Genomic DNA, 20532 nt, shown 5'->3' with positions numbered 1-20532 from the left:
AAACTCCAGCAGACCAGCAGCAGAGGGGCCTGACTGTCAGAAGGAAAACCAACCAACAGAAAGAAACCAACCAACCATTCAAAGACCCCATTCGAAGGTCACCAACATCAAAGCCCAAAGGTACATAAATCCACAAAGATGGGGAGAAACCAATACAAAAAGCTGAAAATTCCAAAAATGAGAACACCTCTTCTCCTCCAAAGAATCACAACTCCTTGCCAGCAAGGGAACAAAACTAGATGGAGAATGAGTTTGACAAATTGACAGAAGTAGGCTTATGAAGGCAGGTAATAACAAACTCCTCTGAGCTAAAGGAGCATGTTCTCACCCAATGCAAGAAAGCTAAGAACCTTGAAAAAAGGTTAGATGAATTGCTAACTAGAATAACAAGTGTACAGAAGACCATAAATGACCTGATGAAGCTGAAAACTACAACATGAGAACTTAGTGAAGCATACACAAGTTTCAATACCTGAATCAATCAAGCAGAAGAAAGGATATCAGTGATTGAGGATCAACTTAATGAAATAAAGCATGAAGACACGATTAGAGAAAAAAGAAAAAAAAGGAATGAAAAAAAGCCTCCAAGAAATATGGGACTACGTGAAAAGACCAAATCTATATTTGACTGGTGTACCTGAAAGTGATGAGGAGAATGGAACCAAGTTGGAAAACACTATTCAGGATATTATCCAGGAGAACTTCCCCAAACTAGCAAGACAGGCCAACATTCAAATTGAGGAAATACAGAGAACACCACAAAGATACTCCTTGAGAAGAGCAACCCCAAGAAACGTAAACATCAGAATCACCAAGGTCGAAATGAAGGAAAAATGTTAACAGCAGCAAGAGAGAAAGGTCAGGTGACCAATAAGGAGAAGCCCATCAGACTAACAGCAAATCTCTCTGCAGAAAACCTACAAGCCAGAAGAGATCGGGGTCCAATATTCAACATTCTTAAAGAAAAGAATTTTCAACCCAGAATTTCATATCCAGCCAAACTAAGCTTCATAAGCAAAGGAGAAACGAAATCCTTTACAGACAAGCAAATGCTGAGAGATTTTGTCACCACCAGGCCTGCCTTACAAGAGCTCCTGAAGGAAGCACTAAAGATGGAAAGGAATAACCGGTATCAGGTCCTGCAAAAACATACCAAATTGTAAAAAACATAGACACTATGAAGAAACTGCATCAACAAATGGGCAAAACAACCAGCTAGCATCATAATGACAGGATCAAATTCACACATAACAATATTAACCTTAAATGTAAATCGGCTAAATGACCCAATTAAAAGATAGACTGGCAAATTGGATAAAGAGTCAAGACCCATCAGTGTGCTGTATTCAGGAGACCCATCTCACATGCAAAGACACACATAGGCTCAAAATAAAGGGATGGAGGAATATTTACCAAGCAAATGGAAAGCCAAAAAAAAAAAAAGAAGCAGGAGTTGCAATCCTAATCTCTGATAAAACAGACTTTAAACCAACAAAGATCAACAGACACAAAGAAAGGCATTATACAATGAGAAAGGGATCAATGCAGCAAGAAGAGTTAACTATCCTAAATATATATGCACCCAATACAGGAGCACCCAGATTCATTAAGCAAGTTCTTAGCAAAAAAGAGACTTACACTCCCACACAATAATAGTGGGAGACTTTAACACCCCACTGTCAATATTAGACTGATCAAAGAGACAGAAAATTAACAAGGATATTCAGGACTTGAACTCAGTTCTGGACCAAGCAGACCTAATAGACATTTACAGAACTCTCCCCCTCAAATCAACAGAAAATACATTCTTCTCAGCACCTCATCACACTTATTCTAAAACTGACCACATAATTGGAAGTAAAACACTCCTCAGCAAATGCACAAGAATGGAAATCGTAATGAACAGTCTCTCAGACCACAGTGCAATCAAACTGGAACTCAGGATTAAGAAACTCACTCAAAACCACACAACTACATGGAAACTGAACAACTGCTCCTAAATGGCTACTGCATAAATAATGAAATGAAGTCAGAAATAAAGATGTTGTTTGAAACCAATGGGAATGAAGACACAACACACCAGAATCTCTGGCACACATTTAAAGAAGTGGATAGAGGGAAATGTATAGTACTAAATGCCCAAGAGAGAAGGCAGGAAAGATCTAAAATTGACATGCTAATATCACAATTTTAAAAAAATAGAGATGCAACAGCAAAGAAATGTAATATCTAGCAGAAGACAAGAAATAACTGAAATCAGAGCAGAACTGAAGGAGATAGAGATATGAAAAACCCTTCAAAAATCAATGAATACAGAAGCTGGTTTTTTGAAAAGATCAACAAAATAGATAGACCACTAGCCAGACTAATAAAGAAGAAAAGACAGAAGAATTAAATAGAGGCAATAAAAAATGATATAGGGGTATCACCACTGATCCTACAGAAATACCAACTACCATCAGAGAATAATATAAACACCTCTACACAAATAAACTTGAAAATCTAGAAGAAATGGATAAATTCCTGGACACATACACTCTCCCAAGTCTAAACCAGGAAGAAGTCAAATCCCTGAATAAACCAATAACAAGTTCTAAAATTGAGGCAGTAATTAATAGCCTACCCACCAAAAAAAAGTCCAGGACTGGACAGATTCACAGCTGAATTCTACCAGAGGTAGAAAGAGGAGCTGGTACCATTCCTTCTGAAACTATTCCAAATAGAAAAAGAAAATCCTCCCTAACTAACTCATTTTATGAGGCCAGCATCATCCTGATACCAAAACCTGGCAGAGACCCAATAAATAAAGAAAATTTCAGGCCAATATCCCTGATGAACATAGATGTGAAAATCTTCAATAAGATACTGGCAAACTGAATCCAGCAGCACATCAAAAAGCTTATCCACCATGATCAGGTAGGCTTCATCCCTGGGATGCAAGGCTGGTTCAACATATGCAAATCCACAAACATAATCCATGGCATAAACAGAACTAATCACAAAAACCACATGATTATCTCAATAGATGCAGAAAAGTTGTTCATCCCTGGGATGAAAGGCTGGTTCAACATATGCAAATCCATAAACATGATCCATCACATAAACAGAACCAATCACAAAAACCACATGATTATCTCAATAGATGCAGAAAAGATATTCAACAAAATTCAACACCACTTCATGTTTAAAAAGTTCAATAAACTTGGTATCAATGCAAAGTATCTCAAAATAATAAGAGCTATCTATAACAAACCCACAGCCAATATCATACTGAATGGGCAAAAACTGGAAGCATTCCCTTTGAAAACCGGCAAAAGACAAGGATGCCCTCTCTCACCACTCCTATTCAACATAGTATTGGAAGTTCTAGCCAGGGCAATCAGGCAAGAGAAAGAAATAAAGGGTATTCAAATAGGAAGAGAGAAAGTCAAATTGTCTCTATTTGCAGATGACATGATTGCATATTTAGAAAACGCCATCATCACAGCCCAAAATCTCCTTAAGCTGATAAGCAACTTCAGCAAAGTCTCAGTATACAAAATCAATGTGCAAAAATCATGAGCATTCCTATACACCAATAACAGACAAACAGAGGGCCAAATCATGAGAGAATTCCCATTCACAATTGCTACTAAAAGAATAAAATACCTAGGACACAAAAAAATGGAAGAACGTTCCATGCTCATGGATAGGAAGAATCAATATCATGAAAATGGCCACAATGCCCAAAGTAATTTAAAGATGCAATGCTATCCCCGTCAAGCTACCACTGACTTTCTTCACAAAATTGGAAAAAACTACTTTAAACTTCATATGGAAGTTTTAAAAAAGAGCCCGCATAACCAAGACAATCCTGTGCAAGAAGAAGAAAGCTGGAGGCATCACACTACCTGACTTCAAACTGTACTACAAGGCTACAGTAACCAAAACAGCATGGTACTGGTACCAAAACAGATATATAGACCAATGGAACAGAACAGAGGCCTCAGGAATAACACTACACATCTACAACCATCTGACTTTTGACAAACCTGCACAAACAAGCAATGGGGAAACCATTCCCTGTTAATAAATGCTGTTGGGAAAACTGGCTAGCCATATTCAGAAAACTGAAACTGGAACCCTTCCTTAGACCTTATACAAAAATTAACTCAAGATGGATCAAAGACTTAAATATAAGACCTAGAACCATAAAAACCCTAGAGGAAAACCTGGGCAATACCATTCAAGACATAGGCATGGGCAAAGACTTCATGTCTAAAACACCAAAAGCAATAGCAAGAAAAGCCAAAATTGACAAATGGGATCTAATTAAACTAAAGAGCTTCTGCACAGCAAAAGAAACTATCATCAGAGTAAACAGGCAACCTACAGAATGGGAGAAAATTTTTGCAATCTATCCATCTGACAAAGGGCTAATATCCAGAATCTTCAAAGAACTTAAACAAATTTACAAGAAAAAAACAAACAACCTCATCAAAAAGCGGGCAAAGGATATGAACAGACACTTCTCAAAAGAAGACATTTATGCAGCCGATAGACATATGAAAAAATGCTCATCATCACTGGTCATTAGAGGAATGCAAATCAAAACCACAATGAGATACCATCTCACGCCAGTTAGAATGGCAATCATTAAAAAGTCAGGAAACAACAGGTGCTGGAGAGGATGTGGAGAAATAGGAACTGTTGGTGGGAGTGTAGATTAGTTCAACCACTGTGGAAGACAGTGTGGCAATTCCTCAAATATCTAGAACCAGAAATACCATTTGACCTAGCAATCCCATTACTGGGTATATAACCAAAGGATTATAAATCATTCTACTATAAAGACACATGCACACATATGTTTACTGCAGCACTATTCACAATAGCAAAGACTTGGAACCAATCCAAATGCCCATCAATAATAGACTGAATAAAGAAAACATGGCACATATACACCATGGAATACTATGCAGCCATAAAAAAGGATGAGTTCATGTCCTTTGCAGGGACACAGATGAAGCTGGAAACCATCATTCTCAGCAAACTATCACAAGAACAGAAAACCAAACACTGCATATTCTCACTCATAATTGGGAGTTGAACAATGAGAGCACATGGATACAGGGAGGGGAACATCACACACTGAGACCTGTTGGGGGTGGGGGGCTAGGGGAGGGATAACATTAGGATAAATACCTAATGTAGATGACGGGTTGATGGGTGCAGCAAACCACCATGGTATGTGTATACCTATATAACAAAACTGCACGTTCTGCACATGTACCCCAGAACTTAAAGTATAATTTTTAAAAAGTGTTTTTTACTCTTAAATTTTTTGAAGAGTTTGAGGATTGGTTTTCCTTTATATGTTTGGTAGAATTCACCAGTGCAACCATCTTGTCTAAAACTGTTGGCCAGGCAGAATGGCTCACGCCTGTAATCCCAACACTTTGGGAGGCCAAGACGGGAAGATCGCTTGAGCCCAGGAGTTTAAGACCAACCTGGGCAGCATAATGAGACCGCATCTCTATGAGTAAATGAATAAATATTTTAAAAATGAAACTTTTTGTTGTAGAGAGGTTTTTGATTACTGACTCCATATTCCTACCAGTTACAGTTCGATCCAGATTTTCTATTTCGTTATGATTTAGTCTTTGTAGGCTGTTCTTTTTAGGAATTTGTCCATTTCATCTAATGTATTCATTTTGTTTGCAAATAATTGTTCATACTACTGTCTTATAATACTTTTTATTCCTATAAAATTGGTAATAATGTCCCCAATTTTGTTTCTGATTTTATTTATTTTAGTCCTTTCTTTTATTCTTCATCAATTTTGCTAAAGGTTTATCAATTTTATTGTCTTTTCAAAGAACCACCTCTTGATTTTGTTGATTTTTCTCTATTGTTTTTCTACTCTGTTTTTTCTTTGTTTGTTTGTTTTTGAGACAGGGTCTTGCTTTGTCACCCAGGCTGGAGTGCCGTGGCATGACTGTGGCTCACTGCAGCCTTGACCTCCTAGGCTTGAGTGATTCTTCCATCTAGTCTCCAGAGTAGCTGGAACTACAGGTATGTGGCCATCATACCCACCTAATTTTTGTTTTTCATAGAGACAGAGTCCCACTATGTTGCTTAGGCCGGTCTCGAGTTCCAGAGCTCAAGCAATCCTCCTGCCTCAGCCTCCCAAAGTGCTGGATTTACAGGTGTGAGCCACCATACCCAGCCTCTGTATTTTATCTCTTATCTAATCTTTAATATATTCTTCCTTCTGCTACTTTTGAGTTGTTTGTTTTTCTTGTTTTAGCTCCATGAGATGTAAAGTTAGGTTGTTTATTTGAGATCTTCTCGTTTAATGTATTAATAAATATTTACAGTTATAAATTTCCCTTCTTGGCACTGCTTTCACTGAATTCCATAACATTTCTTATGTTCTGTTTTCATATTCACTTTTTTCATTTTTTTAACTTTTATTCTGGGTTCAGGGGTATATGTGGAGATTTGTTATATAGGTAAACTCGTGACACAGAGGTTTGTTGTGCAGATTAGCACCCAGGATTAAGCCCACTACCCAATAGTTATTGTTTCTGCTCCTCTCCCTCCTGCCACTCTCCATCCTCAAGTAGACCCCAGTGTCTGTTGTTTCCCTCTCTGCACCCATGAGTTCTCATCATTTAGTCCCCACTTATAAGTGAGAACACATGGTATTTGGTTTTCTGTTCCTGTGTTAGTGTTAGTTTGCTAATAATAACCTCCAGCTCCATCCATGTTCCTGTAAAGGATATGGTGTCATTCATTTTTATGGCTGCATAGTATTCCATGGTGTATATGTGCCACTATTCTTTATACAATCTGTCATTAATGGACATTTAGGTTGATTCCATGTCTTGGCTGTTGTGAATAGTGCTGCAATGAACATTCTTGTGCATGTGTATTTATGGTAGAATTATTTATATTCCTCTGGGTATATACCAGTATGGGATTGCTGGGTCAAATGGTAGTACTGTTTTTAGCTCTTTGCAGAATTGCCATACTACTTTGAACAACAGTTGAACTAATTTACACTTCCACCAACAGTGTATAAGTGTCCTCTTTTTTCCGCAACCTCACCAGCATCTGTTTTTTTATCTTTTATTAATAGCCATTCTGACTTCTGTAGGATGGTATCATGTTATCTTTGATTTTCGTTTCTCTAATAATCAGTGATATTGAGGTTTTTTTCATGTGCTTTTTGGCCACGCGATATGTCTTTTTTGAAAATTGTCTGTTCATGTTTTTGACCACTTTTTAATGGGGTTGTTTTTCTCTTGTAAATGTTTAAATTTCTTGTAGATGCTGAATATTAGACATTTGTCAGATGCATAGCTTGCACATATTATTCTGTAGGTTGTCTGTTTAATCTGTTGATAGTTTATTTTGCTGTGCAGAAGCAAAGCTCTTAAGTTTAATTAGATCTCATTTGCCAATTTTTACTTTTGTTGGAATTGCTTTTGGTGTCTTTGTCATGCAACCTTTGCTCATTCCTATTTCCACAATATTATTGCCTAGATTTTCTTCCAGGGTTTTTATATTTTCAGGTTTTACATTTAAGTCTTTAATTTATCTTGCATTGATTTTTGTATATGGCATAAGGAAGGAGTCTAACTTCAATCTTCTGCATATGACTAGCCAGTTATCCCAGCACCATTTATTGAATAGTGAGTTCTTTCCCCATTGCTTGCTTTTGTCAGCTTTGTTGAAGATAAGATGGTTATAGATACGCAGCCTTGTTTCTGGTCTCTCTATTCGATTTGTCTACATGTCTGTTTTTGTACCAGTACCTTGTTGTTTCAGTTTCTCTAGCCCTATAGTATAGCTTGAAGTCAGGTAGTGTGATGCCCCCAGCTGTTTTGTTTTTGTTTTTGTTTTTTTTGTTTTTTTTTTGGTTTTTTTTTGTTTTTTGCTTAGGATTGCCTTGGATATTTGGGCTCTTTTTTGGTTCCATATGAATTTTAGAATAGTTTTTTTCTAATTCTAGGAAGAATGTCATTGGTAGTTTGATAGAAATATCATTGAATCTGTAAATTGCTTTTGGCAGTATGGGCATTTTAATAGTATTGATTCTTCCTATCCATGAGCATGCAATTTTTATTTGTTTGTGTTTTCTTTAACTTCTTTGAGCAACGTTTTGTAATTCTTGTTGTAGAGATTTTTCACCTCTCCGGTTACCTATACTTCTAGTATTTTTTTTTTTTTTTGGCAATTCTCAATGGGACTGTCTTCCTGATTTGGCTTTCAGCTTGGCTATTGGTGTATAGGAATGCTAGTAATTTTTGTACATTGTGTATTCTGAAATTTTGCTGAAGTTGTTTATCAACTGAAGGAGCTTTTGGACCAAGACTATGGGATTCTCTTGCTATAAGGACTTCTTTTAAACTAATGGGAACAAAGATACAACATACCAGAATCTCTGGGACACAGCTATGGCAGTGTTAAGAGGGAAATTTATAGCACTAAATGTCCCCATTAATAAGTTAGAAAGATCTCAAATTTACAACCTAATATCACAAGTGAAAGAAGGCCAGGCATGGTGGCTCATGCCTGTAATCCCAGCACTTTGAGAGGTTGAGGCACGTGGATCATGAGGTCAAGAGATCGAGACCATACTGGCTAACATGGTGAAACCCCATCTCTACTAAAAATAGAAAAATTAGCTGGGCATGGTAGCACATGCCTGTAGTCCCAGCTATTCAGGAGGCTGAGGCAGGAGAATCACTTGAACCCGGGAGGCAGAGGTTGCAGTGAGCCGAGACCGTGCCACTGCACTCCAGCCTGGCAACAGAGTGAGACTCCATCTCAAAAGAAAAAAAAAAAAGAACTAGAGAAGCAAGAACAAATCAACCCTGCAGCTAACAGAAGAAAAGTATAATCAAAATCAGGACTGAATGAAGGAAATTGAGACAGGAGAAACCATTCAAGAGATCAACAAATCCAGGAGCTGATTCTTTGAAAAAATTAATAAAATGGGCCACTAGCTAGACTAATGAAGAAACGAGAGAAAATCCAAATAAACACAATTAGAAATGATAAATGAGGTGTTACCACTGACCCCACAAAAATAAATATAACTGTCAGAAACTACAAACACCAATTTGCACACAAAGGAGAAAACCTAGAAGAGATAGATAAATTCCTGGACACATACATTCTTCCAAGACTGAACCAGGAAGAAATAGATTCCCTTAACAGAGCAATCATGAGCTCCAAAAATTGAATCGGTAATAAATTACCTACAAACCAAAACAATTACAAGACCAGATGAATTCACAGTCAGTTCTACCAGATGTACAAGCAAGAGTTAGTAGCATTACTGCTAAAACTATTCTGCAAAGTTGAGGGGGAGGAGAAACTCCTCCCCTACTCATTCTATGAGGCCAGCATCATTCTGGTAACAAAGCCTCGCAGAGACATAACAGAACAAAAGAAAACTTCAGGCCAATATCTTTGATGAACATTGATGCAAAAATCCACAACAAAATACTTGCAAACCAAATCCAGCATCACGTCAAAAAGCTACCCCACCACAATCAAGTAGGGTTCATCCCCAGAATGTAAGGATGGTTCAACATATGCAAATCAAAAATGCAATTTATGACATAAGCAGAACTAAAGACAAAAACCACATGATTTATCAATAGATGCAGAAAAGGCTTTCAACAAAATTCAACATGTCTTCATGTTAAAAACTCTCAATTAAACCAGGTATTGAAGAAACATAACTCAAAATAATAAGAGCCTTCTATCACAAACCCACAGCCAACATTATAATGAATGGGTCAAAGCTGTAAGCATTCTCCTTGGAAACCAGCAAAAGAAAAGGATGCCCTCTTTCACCACTTCTATTCAACATAGTATTGGAAGTCCTGACCAGAGAAATCAGCAAGAGAAAAAGATAAAGGGCATCCACATTGGAAGAGAGAAACTTAAATTATCCTTGTTTGCAGATGACATTTACATTTTTCTTAAAGATATTTTCTCACTTACCTTATGATTTCTTCTTTCAATCTTGATTTTTTAACATGTGTTAATTTCCATATTTCTATAGATTTTCCAGGTTTCCTTCTACTATTGATATGTAGTTTCATTCTATTGTGATTGGAAGAGGTAATTTGTGTAATTTTAGTATTTTTTTAACTTGTTAAGACTTGTTTTGTGTTGAAACATATGGTCTATCCTGCAGAATGTCCCATGTGCATTTCAGAAAGAATGTATATTCTGTTATTGTTGGGTAGAGTGTTCTGAATGTGTCCGTTAAATCCAATTTGTTTATAGTGTTTGAGTCCTATATTTACTTATTGATGTTCTGTCTGGTTGTTCTATCCACTATTGAAAGTAGGACATTAAAATCCACCACTGTTACTGTAGAGTTATTTACTTCTTCCATCGATTCTGCCAATGTTTGTTTCATATATTTGGGAGTGCTAATATTTGGTACATATATGTTTATAATCGTAAAATCATCTTGGTGAATTGACACTTTTATCAATATATAATGTCCTTCTGTGTATCACTTTATTTCAACTTAAAGAATTCCTTTTAGCAGTTCTGATAGGGCAGGTCTAGTGGCTATTCATCTCCTCATCTTTTACTTAACAGAGAATTTATTAATTTCTTTCTCATTTTTAAGAACTGTTTTGCCATATAAAGAATTCTCAGTTGACAGGTTTGTTTTTATTTCTATCAGCACTTTAAATATATCATCCCACTGTCTTCTGGCCTCCAAGATTTTTGCTGAAAAATCTGCTGATAATTATATGAAAGATCGCTTGTATATAACAACCTGTTTCTCTTCCTGCTTTTAAAATTCCCTGTCTTTGGCCTTTGGCAGTTTGTTTGCAAGTGTTTCAGTGTTGGCCTCTTTGGGTTTATCTTAGTTGGAGTGCATAGAAATTCTTGGATTTCTAGATCCATGTATTTACTCAAATTTGAGAAATTTTCAGCCATTACTTCAAATAATTACTCTTCCTATTTCTGTCACTCTTCTCCTTCAGAGAAAACGGCAATGCCTATATCGGTTGGCTTTATGGTGTCCCATAAGTTTCTTAGGCTCTGTTTACTATTCATTCTTTTTTCTTTTTGCTCTGCATATTCAATAATTGTAAATGTCTTGCCTTCAAGTTCAATGGCTCTTTATTCTGTCTGCTTGAGTCTGCAGTTAGACCTCTCCAGGGAATTTTTCAATTCAATTGTAGTATTTTTCAGATTCAGAAATTGTTTGCTTTCTTTTTATAATTGGATCTCTTTGAAGATATTCTCCTTTTGTGAATATATCACTTTCCTGATTTCTTTTTGATCCTTATCTGTTTTCTTTTAGCTCCTTGAGCATATATACAACTGCTGTTTTCCCCTCAACAAACTAGGCATTGAGAAAACATACATCAAAATAATAAGGGACATATATGACAAACCCACAGCCAACATCATACTGAATAGGGAAAAGCCAGAAGCATTCCCCTTGAAAACTGGAACAAGACAAGGATGCCCTCTGTCACCACTCCTATTCAACATAGTACTGGAAGTCCAAGCCAGAACAATCAAGCAAGAGAAAAAAAAATAAAAGACATCCAAATAGGAAGAGAGGAAGTCAAACTATTTCTGTTTGCAGGTGATATGATCCAATACCTAGAAAACCCCATGGTTTCTGATAATAAGCTCCTTGATCTGATAAGCCTCTTTAGCAAATGTTCAGAATACAAAATTAATGTACAAAAAGCAGTACCATTCCTATACACCAACAACATCAAAGCTGAGAGGCAAATATAAATGCAATTCTATTTACAATAGCCAAAAAAAGAATAAAATACCTAGAAATAGACTAATTATAAAACTCTACAATGAGAATTACAAAACACTGCTCAGTGAAATCAGTGATGACACAAACAGATGGATAAACATTCCACATTCATGGATAGGTAGAATAAATATGTTAAAAGGGCCAAACGGCCGAAAGCAATTTACAGATTCAATGCTATTCCTATCAAAGTACCAATGTCATTCTTCACAGAACTAAAAATAAGTATTCTAAAATTCATACAGAACCAAAAAAGAGCCCAAATACCCAAGACTTTCCTAAGCAAAAAGAACGAAGCTTGAGGTATCACCTTATACAACTTTAAACTATTCTACAATGCTACAGTAACAAAAACAGCATGGTACTGGTACAAAAACAGACACATAGACCAATGTGACAGAAGAGAGAGCCCAGATAATGCCACACACCTGCTACCATCTGATCTTTGACAAAATCAACAAAAATAAGCAATGGACAAAGGATTCCCTACTCAATAAATGGTGATGAGATAATTGATTAGCCATATGCAGAAGACTGAAACTGGCCCCCTGTTTTACACCATATATAAAATTAACTCAAGATAGATTAAAAACTTAAATCTAAAACCAAAAACTAGAAATACCCTGGAAGATAACCTAGGAAATACCATTTTTGACATAAGACCTAGCAAAGACTTTATGAAAAAGACACCAAAAGTATTTGCAACAAAAATGCACCTTGACAAATGGGACCTAATTAAACTAAAGAGCTTCTGCACAATAAAAGAAACTATCAACAGAATAAACAGACAAGCTAGAGAATGGAGAAAATGTTCACATACTGTGCATCCGTTAAAGGACTAATATCCAGAATCTATAAAGAACTTTAACAAATTTACAAGTGAAAAGCAAACAACATGATTAAAAAGTGAGCAAAGGACATGGAAAGACAGTTTTCAAAACAAGGTATTCTTGCAGTCGACGAGCATGTAAATAAATGCTCAACATCACTAATCATTAGAAAAATTCAAATCAAAATGACAATGAGATACCACCCCCCTCCAGTCAGAATGGCTATTATTAAAATGTCAAAAAATAACAGATGCCAGTGAAGTTGTGGAGAAAAAAGAATGCTTATACACTTCTGGTGGGAATGTAAACTAGTTTAGCCATTGTGGAAAGCAGGTTAGTGATTTCTCAGAAGAACTTAAAACAGACCCAGCAGGACCATTGTTGGGTGTATAGCCAAAGGAATATATTGCTCTCCTGTAAGAAGCAATAATGTTAATTACCCACAGGTTCTGTTGGCTCCAGGCTTTCAGCATTATGTTTGTATTGAATAAAAGCAAAGAAATCCAGCTTATCGGGACTGCTCACTCTTCAGCAATCCCCTAGCTGCTTTTTCACTTCATACTTGTGTCTGAGTACTCCTTTCATCCGTCACTTGGCCAGGGTCTGCAGGATGGACTTGGCAGGTGATATTCACGTAAGGGATGCTGCAATAGATCGTGACAGAACCCTCAAAAATGAAGGTGAATAGACTGCGTAGTCAGTAAGTCATTGGTGCCCACTCGGGATTTCCAAGCTTCAGGGAATTTTCAAGCTAGGGTTTCATCATGGGACAACAGTTATCAGCTCAACAGAAACAGTATATAAAAGTATTGAAACAGCTGCTTAAAGCTAGTGGAGTCTCAGTCTTGCAGGCTCAATTAAGGGACCTAATGCAAACTGTTGTTTCCTATAACCCATGGTTCCTGGAAGAAGGCAGGCTAGGCCTAGAGCTCTGGGAACAAGTGGGGAGAAATCTTAAACTACATCATGCACAAGGGCAGCAGGTCCCAGTAACATATTTAACATTATGGGCCTTAGGGCTGCTTTGGCCTCACTCTATGCAGAAAAGCCTAAAAAGGGAAGAGAGGAGGAACCATCACCTACCTTACTGCCTCCTCCTCCTCCTTCAGCCCTGCCATTACTGGGTAAAGATACCAAAGAGGAAACAGATTTTTCCTGAGCCCCCTCCTCCAATAAATTGGAAAAAAGACAAGGGATACACTACAGTCATGGGACCTTGTCTTAGGCAAGCAGCGTTAGAAGGGGAGAACCTGGCTTGTCGCATGATGCAAGATCAACAAGGCAATTGAGTACAGAAGCCTATTACTTTTAACACATAAGGAAATAAGAAAAAGAGAAAATGGAGATGCTAGCCAATTTAGGAAAGGATTAATTGAGGCCATAGCAAATTTTACTGGCTTATTGGATACGGGGGCAGATATTTCTATCATTAGTGATCAAAACTGGCCAGAAACTTGGCCTTGGGTCACTCAGAAACAAAAAATCGTCGGCACTGGGGAAGTACACACAGCCAAGCAGAGCATGTGCCCCCTAACATCTAGTGATTCAGAGGAAAGGAAAGCAGTCATACAACCTCTAATCATGCCCGTCCCTGTTAATCTTTGGGGATGGGACTTATTAGCCCAATGGGGGGTCACTCTGCAGACCCCTTTCTGATAATGGCCACTGTTGTAATTCCTCCACTAACATGGCTCTCTCAAAATCCTATTTGAGTAGAACAATGGCCTTTAAAGGGAGAGAAATTACAATGAGCCCATGAATTAGGGAACAATTAAAAGCCGGCCATATAGAACAATCAAACAGCCCTTGGAATTTGTCCATTTTCGTCATTCCCAAAAAGTCTGGTAAATGGAGACTTTTGCATGACTTATGTACTACCAATGCTAATTTGCAACCTATGGGATCCCTTCAACAGGGCCTCCCTTCCCCCGTGGTGATTCCTTGAGGTTGGCCTATGGTCATTATTGACTTAAAAGACTGCTTTTATACTATTCCCTTTGCAAAACAGGACAGAGAAAAATTTGCATTTACAATACTAGTTATCAATAATGAAAGGCCAGCTTGCCAATTTCATTGGAAAATACTTGCTGAAGGAATGCTAAATAGTCCTACCATGTGTCAGTATCATGTAAATCAAGCTTTGCTCCCCAGTAGAAAGGAATTTCCTAATTGCAAGATTATCCATTTTATGGATGATATATTACTGGCAGCCACAACAGAGCCAATACTTTTAAATATATATGCCTCTGTCAAAAATAATACACACTTAAGAGGTTTAATCATAGCACCTGAAAAAGTACAGATGTGCTCTCCTTGGAAATATCTTGGATACATACTAACTACTCAGTCAGTGAGACCTCAGAAGGTTAAATTAAATACTAACAACTTACACACCTTAAATGATTATCAAAAATTACTGGGCAATATTAACTGGCTTCACCCCACCTTGGGCATAACTACTAACAAATTACAAAACCCGTTTTGTATCCTAAAGGGCAATGCGGCCCTGAACTCCCTCAGGTATTTAACCCCTGCTGCAAAAAGGGTAATTGAGGAAGTAGAGCAAGCTATTCCTCGGGGCAACTAGATCGCATAGACCCATGATATTCAGTCCAATTGTTTGTTTTTCCTACTAAACATTCCCCAACAGGATTAATAGGACAGATGGCCCCAGGGCTATGCTTCCTAGAATGGGTTTTTTGCTCACATACCAAGACTAAAACACAATCTTCCTATGTCCAGCTAGTTAGTAAAGTCATCTATACAGGCCACAGACGATGCAATCAATTGCTAGGTTATGACTCTGATATCATAAGAAGTCCCTTAAGTAAAAAACAATTCGAAGCAGTCCTGCTCCTATCTCTAGACCTGCAAATAGCACTCTGATTATGTGGTCCTTGTAGAACATGCCCTTCCCACTGACAAACTACTCCAGTTCTTATGTCGTATTCCTGTAGTTATGCCTGCAAAGGTAGCACACTCTCCCATACCTAATGCTTTAACACTTTTTACTGATGGCTCTGGGAAAAATGGAAAAGCAGCTATCTGGTGGTAACCACATAACTCCCTCACTTGATCTGGATTTACTAGTACTCAAAGAGCTGAGGTTGGAGCCCTAATATTGGCCCTAGAAAACTTTTCCGCTCAGCCCATCAATATTGTTAGTGACTCTGCTTACCCCATTTATTTATTGCAGAACCTAGAAACAGCCCACATTAAGTCCACTCTTGAGCCCACCCTGTGTGCACTTTTTCTTTGACTTCAGCAATTGCTAGATCAACGTACACATCCTATTTTTATTACACACATTTGGGCCCACAGCTCACTGCCTGGCCCACTGGCTGATGGCAATGATCAAGCAGATCTGCAGGTTATGACATCACTGCTTGACCAAGCCACCCAATCACATCAATTCTTCCACCAAAATTGGAGAGATTTATCTAAACGATTTCAACTACAGGTGTTAACCCTAGAGGACTAGAACCTAATCAGTTATGGCAAACATGTTACACACATCCCTGAATTTGGAAAACTAAGATATGTACATGTATTCATTGATACCTATTCCCACCTAATTAGCACCCATGCTCTTCCTGGAGAGTCCACCCAATATGTCATTAAACATCTTCTCTTAACATTTGCATTTATGGGGCAGCCCACAAAAATTAAAACTGTTAATGGTTTGGCTTATGCCAGCTCACAATTTCACCAATTTTGTCACACGTGGAACATCCAACATTCCAGAGGCATCCTGTATAACCCCCAAGGACAGGCCATAGTAAAATGTGTCCACTCCACCCTTAAAAATATGCTCAGAAAACAAAAAAGGGGGAATATGAGTAAGGACCCTGCAACACTATTGGCACAAGACTTATTTACCCTTAATTTTTTAAATTTAGATGATAAATTTCAATCAGCCATAGAAAAGCACTTTGCAAAAATCACTCAAGATATAAAACCTTCAGTGTTATAGAACGATGTAAATAGTAATGTATGGTGTGGCCCAAATGATTTGCTAATGTGGGGAAGAGGATATGTTTGTGTTCACACCCCCTCAGGTCCTCTTTGGATTCCAGTACCATGCATCAAATCTTACCATAGTGTGGCTAAGACCCAACCTGATACCAGAAATGAAGGAAATGACCCTGCAGAACCTGCAGCTCCAGATGATGTGGCTTCCTCGGACAACAAAGGCCCCAGACATTATGCTGAAGACAACTCAGGAGGCTAAGTGAATCCTGCTCTAGACACAGACACCATTCACTGCAGATAATTTGTTCCTTGCTATGCTTTCTGTTTTACATTGCAACCCTCATAGGGTATTAACCTTTTTTAATTATCTCACTTTGCCTGCTACCTGTACCTGCTACTCTATTAGGCCCATCTTCTAGATCTGCTTTTCTTACGCTGAGTTCCTGAGTGAACACCCCCTTCCCAGCCTCTAATAAGGTAACTACTTGGCTATGAGGGATTGACATACCCCCAGTGGGGCTCCTTAGTAAGGGCACACATTGGACTGAGGTGCCAAGTAACATTACATATCATTCCTTAATTGGAAAAAAACTAATGCTGATTATATTCATGTTTGTCTCATGTTATCTACTAATTCTAAGATGCAAAGCCAGAAAATAAGCTGTAACTGCTACACCTGACAAACCTGTTGCAGGACACATCTGTACTCTTCAATCAACAAGACCTGATGCAAAAAAAAAGGGTGGGGGAGATGTGGGGAATTGGTTAGAGTGCTGGAAGAAGCTATAGGGAAAGAAGCAGGCCTCTTGAAAGGTTAGAAGGTTCTGCAAAGCTTTCTGGGAGAATAAGCTGAAGGCAACTGTTCTCTTACCCTGAGGCAGAGGGCGAGAAGTAGGTGCAAGGAAATGTAGAGGAGTTTATCTAAATAGCCTTGTTTACTTATCTTGTCTGGGAACTGACCTTTGACCATCAGTGTGCGACACTGCTCCCTGTAAGGGGGAGCGATAATGTTAATTACCCAAAGATTGTGTTGGCTCCAGGCTTTTGGCATTATGTCTGTACTGAATAAAAGCAAAGAGCTCCTGCTTATTGGGACTGCTCACTCTTCAGCAGTCCCCTAGCCACTTTTTCACTGCATACCTGTGTCTGAGTACTCCTTTCATTCGTAGCTTGGCCAAGGTCTGTGAGATGGACCCAGCATAAAGTCATCATTAGTTTTATTTTTGGCTGTTTGTTTGCTTATGCAAACAGTGCTAAGTTTTGTTTTGTTTTGTTTTGTTTTGTTTCGTTTTGTTTTGGGGGTTTGGGGGCTTTTTATTTCAAAGCTTCCCTGAAGAAGAAGTGTTAAACTGTTGTCAGCTTAAAATAATAAGATAACATTTGTGAGCCTCATGGTAACCACAAATCAAGAAACATAGAACAAATGCAAAATAACAAGAAAATAAATCATATCACCAGAGAAAATTGCCTTCACTAAAAGGAAAACAGAAAGAAAAGAAAGAAGAAAGAAAAGAACACAAAACAACCAGAAAACATATGGTGAAATTGCAGGAGTAAATGCTTACTTAATAATAATATTAAATGTAAAGGGACTAAACTCTCCAATCAAAAGACAAAGAGTGGCTGAATGGATAAAAACATGAGACCTATTGATCTGTTGCCTACAAGAAATACACTTCATCTATAAAATATATATAGACCAAAAATAAAAGAATAGAAAACTATATTCCATGCCAATGGAAACAAAAAAAAGAGCAGGAGTAGCTATACTTATATCAGGAAAAATAGATTTCAAGAAAAAGACTATAAGAAGAGACAAAGAAGGTCACTATGTAATGACAAGAACTAATACCAATCCTACTGAAACCATTCTGTAAAATAGAAGAGAAGCAAATGCTTTCAAACTCATTGTAGGAGGCCAGAATTACCCTGACCTTAATACCAAAGACACATCTAATAAAGAAAACTGAAGGCCAATATTTGTGATGAATATTGATGCAAAATCCTCAATAAAGTACGAGCAAACCAAATTCAACAATACATTAGAAAGATCATTCATTATGACCAAGTGGAATTTATCCTAGGGATACAAGGATAGTTCAACATATGCAAATCAAGCAATGTTGTATGTCTTATCAATAGAATGAAGAACAAAAACCATTTATTTCAACTGATGCTGAAAAAGGTTTTGATATATTCGACATCCCTTGATAATATAAAAGATCCTCTCAAAAATACTGGACAGAGAACATACCTCAACATAATAAAATTCATGTATGACATACCTATAACTAGTATCATACTGAATGGGGAAAAACTGAAAGTCTTGCCTCTAATATCTGCAACAGAACAAGGATGCCCACTTTCACCACTGTTATTCAACATAGTAGTGGAAGTCCTAGCTAGAACATTCAGACAAAAGACATAAATAAAGGACATCCAAAGTGGAAAAGAAGAAGTCAAATTATTCTTGTTTGCAGATAATATAATCTTATATTTGGTAACATCTAAAGACTCCACCAAAAAACCATGAGAACTAATAAACTATTAATAATTCAGTAAAGTTGCAGGTACAAAATCAGCATACAAAAACCAATAGCATTGCTATATGCCCACAGTGAACAATGTGAAAAAATAATCCCATTTGCAATGACTACAAATAAAATTAAATATCTAGTAATTAACTTAAAGTGAATGATTCCCCATAATAAAAATTATAAAACACTGATGAAAGAAATTAAAGAGGACACCAAAAAGTGAACAGATATTCTATTTTCATGGATTCAAAAAAATAATACTGTTAAAATGTCTACATTACCAAAAGCAATCTACAGATTCAGTGCAATCCCTATCAAAATACCAAAGACATTCTTCACAGACATAGAAAAAACATCCTGAAATTTACATAGAACCACAAAAGACTTATAATAGCCAAAGTTATCCTAAGAAAAAATAACAAAACTGGAGGAACTATATTACCTGACTTCAAATTATACTGCAGAGCTATAGTCACCAAAACAGCATGGTATTAGCATAAAAACAGAGACATAGACCAATAAAACAGAAAAGAGAACCCAGAAACAAATCCACTCACCTACAGAAACTCATTTTTTATGAAGGTGACAAAAATATACACTGAGGAAAAGACAGTCTCTTCAATAAATGGTTCTGGGAAAACTAGATATCCATATGCAGAAGAATGAAGCTGGACTCCTATCCCTCACCATACTAAAAAAAATCAAAATGGATTAAAGACTTAAGTTTAAGACTTCAAACTATAAAACTGCTACAAGAAAACATTGGGGGGACTCTCCATGACATCAGTCTGAGCAAAAATTTCTTGAGCAATACCCCCACAAACACAGGCAACCAAAGCAAAAATGGGCAAATGCGATCACAACAATTTAAAAAGCTTCTGCGTAGCAAAGGATGCAATCAACAAACTGAAGAGACAACCCACACAATGGGAGAAAATACTAGCAAACTACCCATCTGACAAGGGATTAAAGGGGATTAATAACCAGAATATCAAATTTTTCCTATCAACTCTATAGGAAATAATTTAATAATCTGATCAAAAAATGGGCAAAAGATCTGAACAAACATTTCTTCAAAAGAAAACATATAAATGGCAAACAGGTATATGAAAAGGTGCTAAACATCATTGGTCATCAGAAAAATGCAAATCAAAAGTACAATGAGATAGTATCTCAGCCCAGTTAAAATTGCTTATATAGAAAAGACAGGCAATAACAAGTGCTGGTGAGGATGTGGAGGGAAAAAATAAAACCCTTTTACACTGTTGATGGAAATGTAAATTTGTACAACTGCTATGGAGAACAGTTTGGAGGTTCCAAAAAAATCTGAAAATAAAGTTATCATATGTTCCAGTAATCCCGCTGCTGAGTATATACCCAA

The sequence above is a fragment of the Gorilla gorilla genome, chromosome X, assembly GCF_029281585.2.
Source record: "Gorilla gorilla gorilla isolate KB3781 chromosome X, NHGRI_mGorGor1-v2.1_pri, whole genome shotgun sequence".
NCBI lineage: Eukaryota > Metazoa > Chordata > Mammalia > Primates > Hominidae > Gorilla > Gorilla gorilla.
The sequence above is the reverse complement of the archived record's forward strand: the minus strand, read 5'-3'. Positions refer to the sequence as shown.